Raw genomic sequence first — 16,485 nt, 5'->3', positions numbered from 1 at the left:
ATGCTTCATAAATCCTTATATAGAATTCTTTGTGGTTGTCTTTGGTGTGTATTCACTGCAGTAAAGTTTGTGGGTCAAATGGTGTGCATGTGAACTTCATATAGTATTTCCAAGTTTGTAACACTTTGTATTCACGCAATATCTAAGAATTCCCATTTCCCACTTTTTTTTTTTAGAGTTTATGTATTTTATTTGAAAAGGAGACACACACACTGAGAGAGAGAGAAAGAGCGAGAGCGCTATCTTCCATCCAGTGATTTACTTCTCAAATGCCTACAACATCCCAGGATGGGCCAGGCCGAAGCCAGGAACCAGGAACTACATCACCCAGGTCCCCACATTGGTGGCAGTGATCCAAGCACTTGAGCCATCATCTGCTGCCTCCCAGGGTATGCATTAGCAGGAAGATACCTTGGAAGTACTGGATCCCAGGCATTCTCTCATGGGATGTGAGCATCCCAAATGGTAGTCTAACCTGCTATGCCCCTCACATTTTTACCAATACTTTTAAATCTTTGCCAACCTTGTGATACGAACTGTGATCTCATCATAATTTTTACTTCCCAGATTTCTCGTGAGTTAAGAATATTTTCAAGCATTTCTTGGCCATTTGATTTTCCTTATTCATGAATTCATATCCTTTGTCCATTTCTTTCTCCTGGGTAGTTGGCTTTTACTTATTAATTTGGAAGAATTCTTTGTAGTGGATTGAGTACTATGAAACTGCCTCCTTTTGTAGGTGAGAAGTTGTTAAACATTGGCAATTTCATTTAGGTAAAACAAGTGTTTCTGGATATTAATTCTGGATATTAATTCTGGATCATTTTAAACTGTCAGTTATCTTTTTTAGCTTATGACTTTTCTTTTAAATGTGCTGATATCTTTTGACTTGTAGAAATAATTATTGGATGATTTATTAATATTTTCTTTTACAGTTCATGTTTTGGGTCTTGTTTAAGACCTCTTTCCCTGCCCATATGCTATGAAGAGATGACTCTCATTTTTCTGTGGTATAGATTTCCCAAAAGCAGGATTTATGGCTTAAAAAATATGTGTATGTACTTAAATTTTGGTTAAATTTCCAACACCAATTTGAGAGAATATTTCTTTCAAAAGAACTGTGTATCTGATGAATGAAAGGGAAAACATCATTGTTACTTTAATTTATATTTCCCTGACAACCAGGGAAATAGAGCAACTTTTTATGGGTTTAATCACCATTTGGATTTGCTCATCTGTGAATTTTCTATTCATGTTATTTACTCTTAGGCTTGTTGCATTGTTTATCTATTTCTTATTAATTTGTGAGACTTATTTGCATTTTACTACAATTAGCCTCTTATCTGACATATGCATGGCAATTTCCTCTTAATCTCACATTTGTATTTGTCTCACTTCTGAGTCTCTTATTTTGATATAAAGTTTATAAAGGTCTCTTGTATGCTTAATTATTTGTTTACTTCTGAGCACTTAATCTCTCTTAAATAATCTTTATACTCATATCTAGCATGAGGTGTGGGTGCAAAATAGAAAGAAAGAACTTTGCATCACTGGATACTCTGGTATGTCAATAAAATCCTATCACATCACATTATGCTGCACATATGCTGCGTGTTTGATTTGCTCCGAAGCTCATAGGTCATCGTATAGTTTTTTATTTTTCTATATCCATTTCAGTGAGGCTCAGTTCCCTCCATCAGGGTTGCTGGGAAACCTGATATGTCATTTTTTTTTCAGGGATCTCCTTTCACCCCCTTGGAATTGTATACAAACACTAGAGCTTAGTGGTCAAAGATAATGGGAACAAAGTCCTTGGTTATCAGTCAGTTGGGTTTTATCTTTAAGAACTTTGCCTTCCTAAGCATGAAATCCACTTGTGGTGGCCATGTTTATGTTCTCCATGCCCAGGTGACATCTCCGTGGCAGTGCTATCCTTAGTAAGACTTTTGCCTGGGGTGCTGAGCTCCTGGCTGACCTAGGTACATGCAAAACCATTGCTCTTGGGGCTGCTACCAGCCTCCGGGCTCCAGGGGTGTGCAACATTCATATCTCACTGTCTTCCAGAAAGCAGTTCTCCTTCTCCCTCTTCCAAAGTTTGAGTCCCCCAGTTTTCTTCTCCAAACTCATAGTCTTCATCCCAACCCCTCTGGGAGATCTGGCTTAAATTCTCACCTTTGGGGCTGAGAAACTAAACTGATTTAATGGTGGGATAGTGAGGGGTGAGGGTGCAACAGGTGGTGATAAAGAGTGTTGACGTCATAAACAAAGACCTTGTCAACCATTATCTAGGTAAGAAATATCTTTTTTTTTTTTTTTGACAGGCAGAGTGGACAGTGAGAGAGAGAGACAGAGAGAAAGGTCTTCCTTTTGCCATTGGTTCACCCTCCAATGGCCGCCGCGGCCAGCGCACTGTGGCCGGTGCATCGCACTGATCCAAAGCCAGGAGCCAGGTGCTTCTCCTTGTCTCCCATGCGGGTGCAGGGCCCAAGGACTTGGGCCATCCTCCACTGCACTCCCTGGCCACAGCAGAGAGCTGGCCTGGAAGGGGGGCAACCGGGACAGAATCCAGCGCCCCGATCGGGACTAGAACTCGGTATGCCGGTGCCGCAAGGTGGAGGATTAGCCTATTGAGCCGCGGCGCCGGCTAGAAATATCATTCTTTACATATGCTGTCTCTCATTTCCCATCCTCCAAGAATGAACAGCTTCTTCCATGATAGCAAAGCTTCATACATTGTCAGCAACTCATGCGTCAGAAGATGATGGATAGATAGATAGATAGGTAGATAGGTAGACCCACAGAGAGAGAGAGAGAGAGAGAGAGAGAGAGCTGGAAGAACATACCCCAAGTCTTTAATGAGACTATCTCCAGAATTATGAAAACTTTAAAAAATTACCTTTTGGGTTTTTATTTTTAAAAGTGTATATATTTATTTGAAAGATTTACAGAGAGAGAAAGACAGAGAGGGAGAGAGAGATCTTCCGTCCACTGGTTCATTGCCCAGATGGCTACAACGGCCAAGGCTGGGCCAGGCTGAAGCCAGGAGACAGGCGCTTCATCCAGGTCTCCCATGTGAGTGACAGAGACCCAAGCACTTGGGTCATTTTCCACTGCCTTTCCCTGCCATTATCAGGGAGCTGGATCAGAAGTGGAGCAGCCAAGACACAAACTGGTGCCCATATGGGATGCTGGTGTCACAGGCAGCAGCTTTGCCTGCTGAGCCACAACCCTGGCCCCTTGAGTTTTTTTTTTTTTTTAAATTGTCTTTGCAGTTACAAAAATAAATGTATTTGGGAAAATGTCACAAATTGACAGAAAGTATGGGGCAGCAAACAAAACCCTTCTAAACAAAACTTGCAAATGTGTTCCAGGTATTTACTAACCAACACCAGGGGAAGGGAGCCATGATGACAGAATAGTGAACAGGGCAGCCATGTCTTACACGTCCTCAAAATGCTGTTAGGAATGATGAAAAGATCCTAGGATTAGCAGTTAAGCCAATTGGGTTTTCGTCTTGGCTTTGCCACAAAGTAGTTGTGCAACTTTGATAAGTGTTTTAACCTCTGGGATCCTACCCTTGATTCTTTCCCAAAGTTAAACAATTCCCCAAGTCTCTTTGAGCTCTAAAATGTTATAATAAATATGACATTGAGATTCTTAGTTGATAGCCATGCCTCTAGCGGCAAGTAACATCGTGTCTCTAGCCAGGAAGCCTCCAAACTAGCTTGCTTCCTTGAAAGGGTGGCTGTGTCTGCCTTGCTGTTCTGTCAGCCCTTCCTGATTTGCAACAACCGCTGAACTGAATGCTTACAAGCGCTTTAGCCTGGAAACTGCCTCCCTGCCTGGGGATCTGGGAGTTGGCTCCCAGTGCTGGCAGATTAAACAGACTGTCACCAGACCCAACAGCTGGGCCGGCTCCTTCCGGGCAGCCTGCCAGGGTATGAGGACAAGGCCATGTTCACTGGGCACTGGCATCTCCACAAACTGCTATCTGGCCTCCGCTCACTTTATCTCCTTAGGCCCTGGAGGCCCAAGCAGCTGTGCAATTGTATCCTGGTCACTGTGAAACGCTGCCTCTTCTCTGCGGAGATGGCTCTGAGACACTGCTCCCTAAAGCTAATTGAGTTTCTGTAATAGATTTGTTCTCGGTTTCTACCTTTTAACAGTCTTCACGGAGCTCTGCCCTGGGCAGCACAAATGCTGTTTGTCTCCTGCCCTACCTAATTGAGTAGTTCTCAACAAGCCACAAGGTACAACAAAGATCTACTTCCACCTTCCCAACACCAAACCCAATCCGCCTGGCTGTTTGTCTTTTTAGCAGAGGGCTCCTGAGAATGGTGTTTTGGGGGAAAGAAGATTTTGGATGGAGAAACATAAAACTATTTCTCTACATGAAAGTCAATAGTTGTTTGTCATGAAAGATGAAACTGTAACTGTGTTGGGTAGTATTGAAATAGAAATCATGGGGGGCTGGCGCTGTGGCATGGCAAATGAAGCGGCTGCCTGCAGTGACAACATCCCATATGGACGCAGGTTCGAGTCCTCGATGCTCTACTTCTGATCCAGCTCTCTGCTATGGCCTGGGAGAGCAGTAAATGATGGCCCAAGTCCTTGGGCCCCTGCCCTCATGTGGGAGACCCAGAAGAAGCTCTTAGCTCCTGGCTTTGGATCAGTGCAGCTCTGGCCATGTGGCCATCTAGGGAGTGAACCAGCAGAGATCTTTCTCTCTCTCTCTGCCTCTCTAGCTCTGCCTTTCAAATAAATGAGTAAATCTTTAAAAAAAAAATCTTGGGTTTTCAGGGCCTGGGAGGGCCTCAATATCATATTATTTAGCTAAATTTCCACATACTTTATTGATTCATATTAAGACATAAATATGTACCCTGTCCCAGCTTATAAACATGGTCTTTTAATTGATTAATTAGCAATTAATAAATTCAATGGACATGTGTGCCCTACTTAATATTGGATGACAACATAGGATGTAATATGATTCTAGAATAGCTTTTAGAGCTGGAAATGCCTGAAACCTGAACGACAAAGCATTCACTTGCATGAAAACCCAGAAGGAAAGGTGGTGTTTGGCCTAACGATTAAGACACCAGTTAGGTTGCCTGCATCCCATATCAGAGAAGCTGAGTTCAAGTCCCGACTCTACTCCAGACTCCAGTTTCCTGCTAATGTGCACCCTGGCAGGCGGCAAGTTAGTTCCAAGTCGTTCGGTCCTAGCCATCTATGTGGGAAACCTGGGTTGAGTTCTCAGCTCCCAACTTCAGGCTGGTTGAGCCCTGGCCATTATGGGCATTTGAGGGGGTGAATCTGGATGAAAACTCTTTCTACCTGTCTGTCCTGCTCTCTCTCTCTTGAATCATAAATGATACATAATGCAAAGATAATATATAAGTAAAACATTTAAAATCATTAAAAGGCAGGTGTTGTGGCACAGTGGGCTAAGTCACTGCTTGGGACCCTCACATCCTACTTTGGAGTTCTGGAACCAAGTCCCCACTCCTCTCCCAGTCAGCTTCCTACTAATGTGCCCGAGAGGCTGCAGATGATGGCTCAAGCATTTGAGCCCCTGCCATCCACATGGAAAACCTGGATGGAATTCCTGGCTCTTGATTTCAGCCTGGCACAGCCTGAACTGCTGTGGGCATGTGATAAGTGAATCAGTGAATGGAAGATTCTCTCACTTTCCCTTTCTCTCTGTCTCTTTTTTGTCTCTTTCTCCCCCCCCCCTTGTCACTCTGCCTTTCAAATAAATAAATAAATCTTTAAAACATTCTTTAAAAATAAAATTTGTTTAAAAAAAAAGAGGGGCTGGTACAGTGGCATAGTAGGTTAATCCTCCGCCTGTGGCGCCAGTATCCCATATGGGTGGTGGGTTCTAGTCCCAGCTGCACCTCTTCCAGTCCAGCTCTCTGCTGTGGCCTGGGAAAGCAGTAGAAGATGGCCTAAGGGTGTGGGAGACCTGGAAGAATCTTCTGGCTCCTGGCTTTGGATGGGCGCAGCTCTGGCTGTTGCGGCCAACTGGGGAGTGAACCAACGGAAGGAAGACCTTTCTCTCTGTCTCTCCCTCTCACTGTCTGTAACTCTACCTCTCAAATACATTTTTAAAAAAATTAAAAAAAAAAAGAAACAGAAGAGTATTGCCGGCGCCACGGCTCAATAGGCTAATCCTCCACCTTGCAGCGCCGGCACACAGGGTTCTAGTCCCGGTCGGGGCGCCGGATTCTGTCCCGGTTGCCCCTCTTCCAGGCCAGCTCTCTGCTGTGGCCCTGGAGTGCAGTGGAGGATGGTCCAAGTCCTTGGGCCCTGCACCCACATGGGAGACCAGGAGAAGCACATGGCTCCTGGCTCCTGGCTTCGGATCAGGGTGATGCGCCAGCTACCGCGCGCTGGCCATGGTGGCCATTGGAGGGTGAACCAACGGCAAAAGGAAGACCTTTCTCTCTGTCTCTCTCTCTCTCACTGTCCACTCTGCCTGTCAAAAAAAAAAAAAAAAAAAGAAGAAGAAGAAGAAGAAGAAGAGTATTGACCATCAAGTTATGAGATGAGGCCTCTCATTCCCCTGGTGCTTTCCCTAAGTTTTGATGTGTGTACTAGTAGATACATGTGGTGTATATTGCATACCCCAGAAAACTGTTTTCTTTGAGCCTACTCTCATAGGAGCCATAGGATTGGAGAGAGGGACAAAGATATTAGGAGATGGTGCTCTACATGCACTTAAGTAATGAAAATTCAAGGTGTATTTCTCTGGATACAGAGGCAACTGTTCTAATTGTGCTGTTTATTCTTCCTGCCGTCTCACTTCCTGAGTGTGAGAAAGTGCGACTTGAGATACACTGCTGATTTACAGCCTACAGCACTATTCCTGTGACTACAAACATAACTTTGTTTTTCTATGACCAAACACAACTCAAGTCTCAAACCTACATTTCTGAGAAGTGATGTAAAAATAATGTTATTGACAATAACGCAATCAGACTCTAGCCTAATACTAAGTCTCTCTCTGTGTAGATTGGAGCAACGCCAAGATTCTTCCCCCCACCACCTTCTGCCCTTCCTCTCAGGGGAGACCCATGATGTGGCATTGAAGTGCTGTTCTCAGGCCTTCGCTGACCTCAGGTGAGGGGTGACTTTTCCTTCCTGGACTCTCAGAATGTCTGACCCTTCCTGGTGGGGCTCAGGAGCTCCCAGGTCCCTGTGTCCACTACACCACGGGGTGGGAGGGCAGATGGCAGTGAGGCTGCTTTTGCCCATCCCCATAGACACTTGTTTGGGTGCAGTGACTGCCTTAAGTCAGTGGTTAGGGTTGTAGGACCATTGGGGTTACCAGGAGAGAAGAGTAACTCAACAGTGACTATTTCAAAATATTCTACACATGAATCTGCTGTTCTCTCAATCTGATCCAGTTTATTAGTTGCTGAATGCAATTCGAGTCTTTTAAAGGTGTATTTTTTTTTTTATCAATAACCTTGTCCCCAAATGCAAGTCAACCACTCAGTCTAGGGCCTGACCACAGCTAGAAGACACGTAACCTGGGTACATGTACCCAGATGTGGTATGTGTTGGTTTCCTTTGTGGTCCCTCCCCAGGGAATGTCAAAGCTGCTTTTGCTTATTCATGATCTTCATCTTGTATTCTGCTTCTGTAACGTAGGCCTTTTGAATAAGTGACCCCACACAATTTTTTCCTGATCTGTGGTTTTCTTTTTGCTCTCTGCTCAATAACTTGATTGCTAAGATAGAGTTGTAGCGTCTAAAAGAGAACTAATGAAAAGAAAATTCTCACAGCATTACCAGAGGCATAATTTCTCTACTGGGGTTTAGGGAAACCCATTTAAGAAGCTTTACCTACAGGGAAAGCAAGGACCTACCTGTCTTATCCTATGCTGAAACTTCAGCTTGTACCATTTGCAATTACTTAGCACATAGTAGGTGCTTAATGTATTTGTTGAAAAACAGATGAGTGAATTAACAAGCCTCCAAAGAGCAATTTTATCAATGGGGCATAGAATGTGCTTGTTGTTGAAGTCAAGAAGTTCAGTTTGGGCAGTTAGCTTTGAAGGGAGTTGCTCATCGCAGTCTGTACATCAGAGATACTGACTTTAGGATAACCTAATTACCATAATAAAAATGATGATAATAATAATAATAACAAAGGAAATCACAAGTCTTGTACATGCTGTGGATCAGACTGCCACCTGCAGGTGTGCAAACCAGGCAAACTCCCATGATGCTCAGCCTGGATTTTATGTTAGGAAATTAGGTTTACCTCAGAGCATGTTCTATAGTGCTGTAGAATATCAACCAACCCAAACCCCAGAAGCAGATAGAATTTTTGGAAAAGCTCTCTGAAGGCCTTCCAAAAACTCAAGTTATGAACAGTCCATCCGAAGCTGTATTTCAAAGCCATAGTCGTGTTTCTAGGCCACGTCTTTATTTCGCAGGCCCGTGTGTCGGGTTTTTTGACCCATGGAGACTGGAGGCAGCAAACTTCAGAGAGCTGGAGAGGGCTGCTGAGACGAGCACATGGGCAGATGTTGGGCTGCTAGATGTTGCTGAAGGAAGAGGCCATGGAAACTCAGGCTCCTGTGGAGCTGCAGCGCTGCCCCTGGGGGACGTCTTCCCCACTGACTCCCATGCCTCTGGGAGGCCACCCATCCTCTTCTGTTTGTGGTTCTGGAGCCATCACTCCAAGCACAACTTCCCGAAGCCCTGGGCTCTGCAGGGTGAGTGCAGCAGTGAGGCTCAGCTCCCTCGAAACAGGGACAGGCACGAGCTGGCTGGCTCTGGGTGGAGATATCCATGAACATCCCAGGGTCTGGAAGGGTCGGGGTTGTGGATTCCCTCCCCACCACCACAGGGAGAATGTGATGGATATATGTGATGACTTTTTTTTTTTTAGTAAAAATTTTATTTATTTAAGGTGCACAATGTGAAATTTTGACATAACACATGCATTACCACAGTCAAATTAATTAAATGGCCCACCATGTCTCAAAGTTACAAGTTTTTCTGGGTGTGTGATGAGAACACTTAAGATCTACTTTCTGGGGACAGGCACTGTGGTATAGCGGGTTAAGCTGCCTCCTGCAGCACCAGCATCCCATATGGGCTCCAGTTCGAGTCCCAGCTGCTTCACTTCCAATCTAGTTCTCTGCTATGGCCTGGGAAAGCAGTGGAAGATAGCCCAAGTCCTTGGGCTCCTGCACCCTCATGGGAGACCTGGAAGAAGTTCCTGGGTCCTAGCTTTGGATCAGCCCAGCTCTGGCTGTTGCAGCCATTTGGGGAATAAACCAGGGAATGAAAGACCCACCCCGCCCCCGTCTCTTTGTAACTCTGCCTTTCAAATAAATAAATAAATAAATCTTAAAAAAAAATCCACTTTCTGGGGCAGGTGCACTGGTTAAGATGCCCCTTAGGAGGTCTGCATCCTGTATCAGAGTGCCTAGGTTCAAGTCCCAGCTTTCTGCTAATGCACACCCTGGGACACAACAGGTGTTGGCTCAAGTAATTGAGTCCCTGCCACCTCTGTGGGAGACCCAGACTGAATTCTGGATGTCTGTCTTCAGCTTGGCCCAGCCCCAGGTGTTGTAGGCATTTGGGGAGTGAACCAGTGAATCAAATGGGAGATTTCTGTCTCTATCTTCCTTTCTCTGACTTTGAAAAAAAAAAGGAAATGAAAATAAATACAAACTTTTAAGATCTACTTTCTTAACAGCTTTTAAATACATAATGCATTATTACTAACTACTGTCACCACTGTTACCTAGGACCTCCAGGGCTTTTTCCTCCGCCAAGATGAAACTTTGTATCCCTGACTAACATCCTATGTCTCGCAGCCACTGGCAACTAAACCATCATTCCACAATCTGCTTCTGGAAATCTGACTGGTTCCGATCCCACAGAGAAGTGAGCTTGGGCAGTATCAGAGGCGCATTATGACCAGGACGACAAGAGTTGGAGAGCGATCTGGTGTTCCCAGCCCCGGTGCAGTCCTCCGGCACTGCTTCCTGTTCACCAGCTGAAATGAAAACCGGGACTTCCTTTGTTTTTCCCCAGGCAGTTTTCATTGGCTCCTTTTAGGGGGAAAAACTTATTTATTTTCATCTACTTGAAAGGCAGAGTGAGAGAGAAGAAGGAGACGCACATGCACACACACAGAAGAAGGAGGGGAGAGAGAGAGAGAGAAAGAGAGACAGCTGGGGCTGGGTCAGGCGAAACCTAGAAGCCTGCCATTCCATCTGGGTCTCCCACATGAGTGGCAAGGACCCAAGTACTTGACCCATCCCCTATTGCTTCCCAGGTGCATTAGCAGGAAGCTGAATCAGAAGCAGAGTCGCTGGGACTCGAACTCCCACTCCAGTTTGGGATGTGGGCAGCTTAATCCACTGTGCCCACTCCTTCAGCCGTTCTTTACGTTTGTATCTAACAGCCTGTGTGATTCTGGCTTCCAGTACCTGGGTAACTTGCCTCCCACTCCTGTGCCCACCACCCCCCAAGAGCTTCTGCCATTCCTCTGTCCTGCCTCCTGCCACTATCTAGTCACACCACTTCCTTCTATCTGAGCTTCCTGTGCCCCTGGGCCACTGAGCTTCCCATGATGCCTTCAGTTTATGTTCATTTCTTTCCTTCTCCAACTTCTGCACATTTTGCCTTCACCTTCTAATTAATGCTTTGTAATATAGCAGCTCCTTTTCCTGTTACTCCCTAACCTGTTACCCTGACTTGTTTTGCTGTGTGACACTTAACAGCCTTTTTTTTTTTTTTTTTTGAGAGGTAGAGTTATAGACAGTGAGAGAGAGAGAGACAGAGAGAAAGGTCTTCCATCCAATGGTTCACCCCACAAATGGCTGCAAGGGCTGGAGCTGCACCGATCCAAAGCCAGGAGCCAGGTACTTCTTCCCGGTCTCCCACGTGGGTGCAGGGGCCCCCGGGCCACAGCAGAGAGCTGGACTGGAAGAGGAGCAGCCAGTACTAGAACTGGCGCCCATATGGGATGCTGGTGCCGCAGGTGGAGGATTAATCAAGTAAGCCATGGCGCCAGCCCATAGCCCTCTTTTTTTAAAGATTTATTTATTTATTTGAAAGTCAGAGTTACACTGAGAGAGGAGAGGCAGAGAGAGAGAGAGAGAGAGAAGTCTTCCATTTGATGGTTCACTCCACAATTGGCAACAATGGCCGGAGCTGCGCCAATCAGAAGCCAGGAGCCAGGAGCCAGGAGCTTCTTCCAGGTATCTCACGTGGGTGCAGGGGCCTAAAGACTTGGGCCATCTTCTACTGCTTTCCAAGGCCATAGCAGAGAGCTGGATCAGAAGTAGAACAGCCGGGTCTTGAACCAGCGCCCATATGGGTTACCTGTTGGTGCTTCAGGCCAGGGCATCAACCCGCTGCGCCACAGTGCCGGCCCCACTTAACAGCCTTGACATACTCTTTCTGTGTGTATGTATATATGAATACAGACCCTTGAGCTTTTCTGTTATTGTATTTTGCCTATTTTGCCTGCTAGAATGCCAGTTGCACAAGGATAGAGTTTTTCTTTTTAAAGATTTAATTATTTATTTGGAAGGCAGAGAGACAGAGATCTTCCATCTGCTGGTTCACTCCCCAAATAGTTGCAGCAGCCAGGGCTTGACCAGGCCAAAGCCAGGAGCTGGGAACTCCATCAGGGTCAACCACAGGGGTGGCTGGGGCCCAAGTACTTGGGCCGTCCTCCACTGCCTTTCTAGATGCATTAGCAGGGAGCTGGATTGGAAGTGGAGCAGCCAGGACTTGAACCTGTGCTCTGATATGGGATGCTGGTGTCATTATCACTGTGCCATAATGCCAGCACCATGGGCAGGGATTTTGTTTTGTTCATTGCTATATCCCAGGACCTATAATAGTACCTGACAAATGCTTGGTGCCCAACAAGTGTTTGTGAAATGAATTAGTGCTGCGCTGCTCTCTGGATACTAGTGGAAGATGTCTAAGAATTCCATTAAAGTGTGTCTTGTTCAGTGTTTCCTCTTTGAAGACTCCAGAGCAATCAGTTTGTGCTGCTTCAATACCATAAAACTCTACCTTCCAGTTTATTTTAACTTTCCCTCAGCTGATTATAACCTTAAAAGCAAAGACTGTTTTTTTTTAAATCTTTTTAAAGAGATTTTATTTGAGAGGCAAAAGACAGAGAGAGACAGAGAGAAAGAAACAGACAGAGCTTCCATTCACTGATTCACTCCCCCAGATGCCCATAACAGCTGCATTGGGCCAGGACCACAGCGAGGAGCAGGCACACAATTTGGATCTCCCACAAGGATGGCAGGAACCCAATTACTACAACCATCACCTGCTGCCTCCTGCAAGCCAGAGTTGGGAGTTGGAGCTGGGAATCAAACCCTGGCACTCTGACGTGGGATACGAGCATCTTTACTGCTAGGCTAAACCTGCACCCAGAGGTCGGTTCTGACTCCTCTTTGCATCCGAGCAGCTCTTCAATACATACAATTTCCTCTTTATCAACAGTCTGCTGAGTTTCTGGGACGCATGGATGTGTCACATAGGCTGTGGAGAGACCTGCCTTGCAATTCTTCTATATTCCTCAAAGCCCCATGCATACAGAGAGCTGTTGAGTAAATCCTCCTGGCCTGCTGGACCGCTCTAAGTGCACACACGGAGGTGTTCCCCACCATGCAGAGCCCCATGTACCTGGCTTCCGGTACACAGAAGAGCATCAGGGACAATCGACTGTTTCCCCCGCTCTGCAGCATGAAGCCTGGGGGTACGAGGACAGGTGCAACCTGAAGCACCGCGTGCACAGGCGTTCCAGACTCTGCTCCATTGCATCTCCAGAAACGTGGTACTACCAACTCCCAGCTGCAGCTGAGCACTCGCCGTCACGCCAGGAACTGATTTAGTGCTTTGCATACATTTTCTCATTAATCCTTCCTCAAGGCATGGACTCGTATTATCTTCTTCTTACACAAGTGGAAATGCTGGCACAGAGAGATTAAGCAACTTGCCCAAGGTCACACAGTTTGTAACAGGTGGGATTTGGGTTCGAACCCTGGTCACTGCTCAGCAGCCTGCACTGTGAATCTCCTTGCTCTGCTGCTGCTGAGTGACCTGGGTGACAGCCAGTGACAGAGTCTTCTGCAGCTGGGTCAGCGTCCTGCTTAATGTCTAATCTATAAAGGTAATATCATGTACTGTGATTAACAATTCAAGTATTTTTTTAAAACAATCACAGTCTGCAACTGGCTGCTCCTTTAGCGGCAGTGTGTGGGGAATACAGGTTTCCGGGCTTTCCTTGAATGTCAGTTACACTCTCACGGTCCAAACCCCCACAACAAGCTGCAGCCTATCACCGTCTGAAATCTGCTGCTCCCTCGTGCATTTGTGAGTTTACAATGACTTCCACGTGCATGAGCATCCTGTTAATGCACCAGTATTCGGAGTTGTCCTAGGAAGTGAGAGCATTTTTTTTTCTTTTCCTTTAAAACCACAGGTCTACAGAATGAAAATGCTCAATCTAATGAGTGTAACCTGGAAAGTAATTTCATGGGCCATAGTACATTGATGGCAATAATTCTTGGATGTCAAAAGGATAAGGACACAGTTTTCTGCTTCTAATTTTATTCTTAGAAAATGATGGTATTGAGCTATCCATAGAGTGCTCCTGTGGATTAATTCCAGTTTTTCCTTTGTAGAGGAGATTTGAGGGAAGTCTTAATCTTCTTTATAGTTAACTCTTATCTCCACACTCAGAATTAAAAATGGAATGCTGGACTTCAGTCTTGCCTCCCCCGGCCCTGGGAGGGCTCACCTTCCTCCAGCGTACAGAGGAATGGGGGCTGTGCCGGGTCTGACTTCCCCCAAAGCTGTTCCTTTCTAATTTCCCGTCCAACAACCACCTATGAACCTGTCTAAAATGAGTAGTTCTTATTCTATGATTCTGTTACCAAAGTTTTATTTTCACCTTATCTGAAAGGCAGAGAGATCTTCCATCTGCTGTTTTGCTCCGCAAATGCCCACAACAGCCCAGGCTAGGGCAAGCAAGAAGCCTGGAGCCTAGAATGCAATCCGGGTCTCCCAAATGGGTGACAGGAACTCAAGCACTTGAGCTATTACCTGCTGCCTCCCAAGTTGCACATCCACAGGAAGCTAGAATTGGAAGTGGAGCTGGAACAAAAATCCAGGCACTCGATACAAGATGTGGGCATCCCAAGTGGCAACTTAATGCACTAAAGGCTATTGTGACCCTTGAAAGGCATTAATATTTTCTTCAGCTACTTGTCATTTGTCATGAAACTCAATTCCGGATCCTTTTGGAATCTCAGCTTTGCAAACGTTCTGCATCGCCTAGCTGCTTTTTTCCTAAATCCGTATGGAAGAGAGTAAAGAGCTTCTAATTTTCTTTCTTTCAGCTGCTGGACATGGCCGTAGGGTCCTTCCCCAGCCTTCCCTTCCCATTCTGCCCTCTGCTTCTCTCCTCCCATCTCCACACTTCTCCTGGGCCTCCGTTCCCTTCCCCCAGTCTCTCTTTTTTCCCCAAGCTGATGTCCACGGCAACAGGGAAGGACAGGAAGCATTTGAGGGTTGGGGAGAAGTGGAGTCAGTCAGGTCCTTCTCACCAGCCCACGCCCACGTCCTCCCTGGAGCTTCAGGATACACTGAGAGCTGCCATGGCATCAGTGTATCCTCTGATGCAGACGTGTAATATGGGATGCAGGTTTTAAACAGCATCTTAACCTCTGTACCGAACACCTGCTTGATTTCCTACTTTAGATAGAGATGTGTGTAATTTAACTGAAACCAAAGTAGTGGCATTAAGAAGTGGGCCCTTTAAGAGCGAACAGGCCACGAGCACTCTGCCCAAGTGAATAGGATAGAGGGACTTGTAAGGAGGCCTCCTCCAGGTTGCCTGTTTGCTCTTTGCTCCTCTGCCTTCTGGCCTGTGAGGACATCACGTTCCGCGTCTCCGGAGGGTGCAGTCCTTGGTGGACACCAAACGTGCTGGTGCCTTGATCTTGGATTTCGCAGCCTCCAAGGCTGTGAGAAAGCAGTTTCTGTTCTTTACAAATTACCCAGTCTCCAATATTTTGCTATAGTAGTGCAAACGCAGCAGGACAAAGGTCATTAATTCAGTAGCAAATCAGCTGCTCGTTTTGGGCCAGAAGGATAAGAAACCTGTAGGGAAATGTCGATGGCTGTGAGTCTCCAGCATTTCTAACCTGGAGACTTTTTGCACACCTGGTGGACCGGGCTCAGCCTGTCCAAGTGTGGGGAGGAAGCAACTGCATGGCAAGCGCAGCAGGATGTGGCTGTAAAAGACGCCCTGCTCTTCCTTTGTATACCCTCTCCCACCCTTTCCAAATGTCCTTTTCTCTTCTGTCTTAGCCAGGTAGCAAGCTCCAATTCTAGAGCCACAAGGAGGCCAGTTCATGCTTCATTAATTGTAAAAACTGCTGTCTCCAGGGACATAGACCCCTTGGATCTCCTCCCCCCACCCTCTTCTTCACCACCACAATCACAGCCAGGGCAGAGACCTCTCACAGGACACCCGCCCTGGGCCCTATTGGCAGGTGCTGATTGTACATTCAAAGACAACCCCTCTAGGCTTGGGGCCATCCGCCCCAGTGCACAAATGGCAGCATCCTCCAAGACTGTTCTTTCCAAACTGCAAATGGCTTGGTAGAACATGAAATCAATTTAGTCAGGGAGACTGGTGTTCTGAAAAATAAAGTAGAATGGGATGAAACAAAACAGAAAAATGTCAGCAGAAGATAGTAAATGTGGTAGGAGTAAGCGTTACGTTGTGAAACTTTGGTTTCAGTTAAATTACACACATCTCTATCTAAAGTGGGAAATCAAGCAGATGTTCGGTACAGAGGTTAAGATGCTGTTTAAAACCTGCATCCCATGTTGCAGTGCCTGAGTTCAAGTCCTCTCTCCACTTCTAGTCCAGCTTTCGCTAATGGGCATCTGGGGAGGCAGTAGATGATGCCTGAAGTACTCGAGTCCCTGTCACCCACGTGGGAGTCCTGGATTAAGTTCCAGGCTCCTGGCTTCAGCCTGGCCCATCCCTGGCTGCTGTCAGCATTTGGGGAATGAACTAGCAGATGGAAGCTCTCTGTCTGTCTCCATCTCTCTGCCTTTAAAATAAAATGAAAACAAACAACAATTTAAAATAAAATAGAGTGAGGAGGCTGGTAGTGCTTACCCATATCTATGGGCTTCTTCGCATTTCTCATTCTGCAATCTGCAATCTGGCTGAAGAAGTGTGTCCCAAGGGGCGTGTACCACATTTGTGGCACTTAAAATTCTCAGGCACACGCTCCTCCCCTCTTTCATCTTCCCATATGCCAGCTGGGTGACACCAGGGTAACCTTGAAGCTACAGATGTCAGAGCCACCATATGAGAGCAGCCCTGAGTCATATCATTTGAAGTCACCTGGCTAGGGACATCAGCTTTGGACTTTGTGTGAATGAAAAACAAGCA

The 16,485-nt window shown here is 46.1% G+C and overlaps 1 long non-coding RNA gene across 3 annotated transcripts in view; it reads left to right on the top strand.

Moving 5' to 3' along the window:
- LOC138843486 (uncharacterized) overlaps window positions 1–7,129 on the top strand; it is a 39,097-nt gene extending 31,968 nt beyond the window's left edge. For all 3 annotated transcript variants that reach the window (XR_016211968.1, XR_016211967.1, XR_016211969.1), the window contains one exon: window positions 7,021–7,129. This is a non-coding gene — a long non-coding RNA (uncharacterized LOC138843486). The remainder of the gene's footprint in view (window positions 1–7,020) is intronic.
- The last annotated feature ends 9,356 nt before the right edge of the window (window positions 7,130–16,485 follow it).

Source organism: Oryctolagus cuniculus, chromosome 8 (genome assembly GCF_051225735.1).
Source record: "Oryctolagus cuniculus isolate XC-2025 breed Fujian yellow rabbit chromosome 8, ASM5122573v1, whole genome shotgun sequence".
Lineage (NCBI taxonomy): Eukaryota > Metazoa > Chordata > Mammalia > Lagomorpha > Leporidae > Oryctolagus > Oryctolagus cuniculus.
This window is presented reverse-complemented; position numbering and strand designations above follow the sequence as displayed.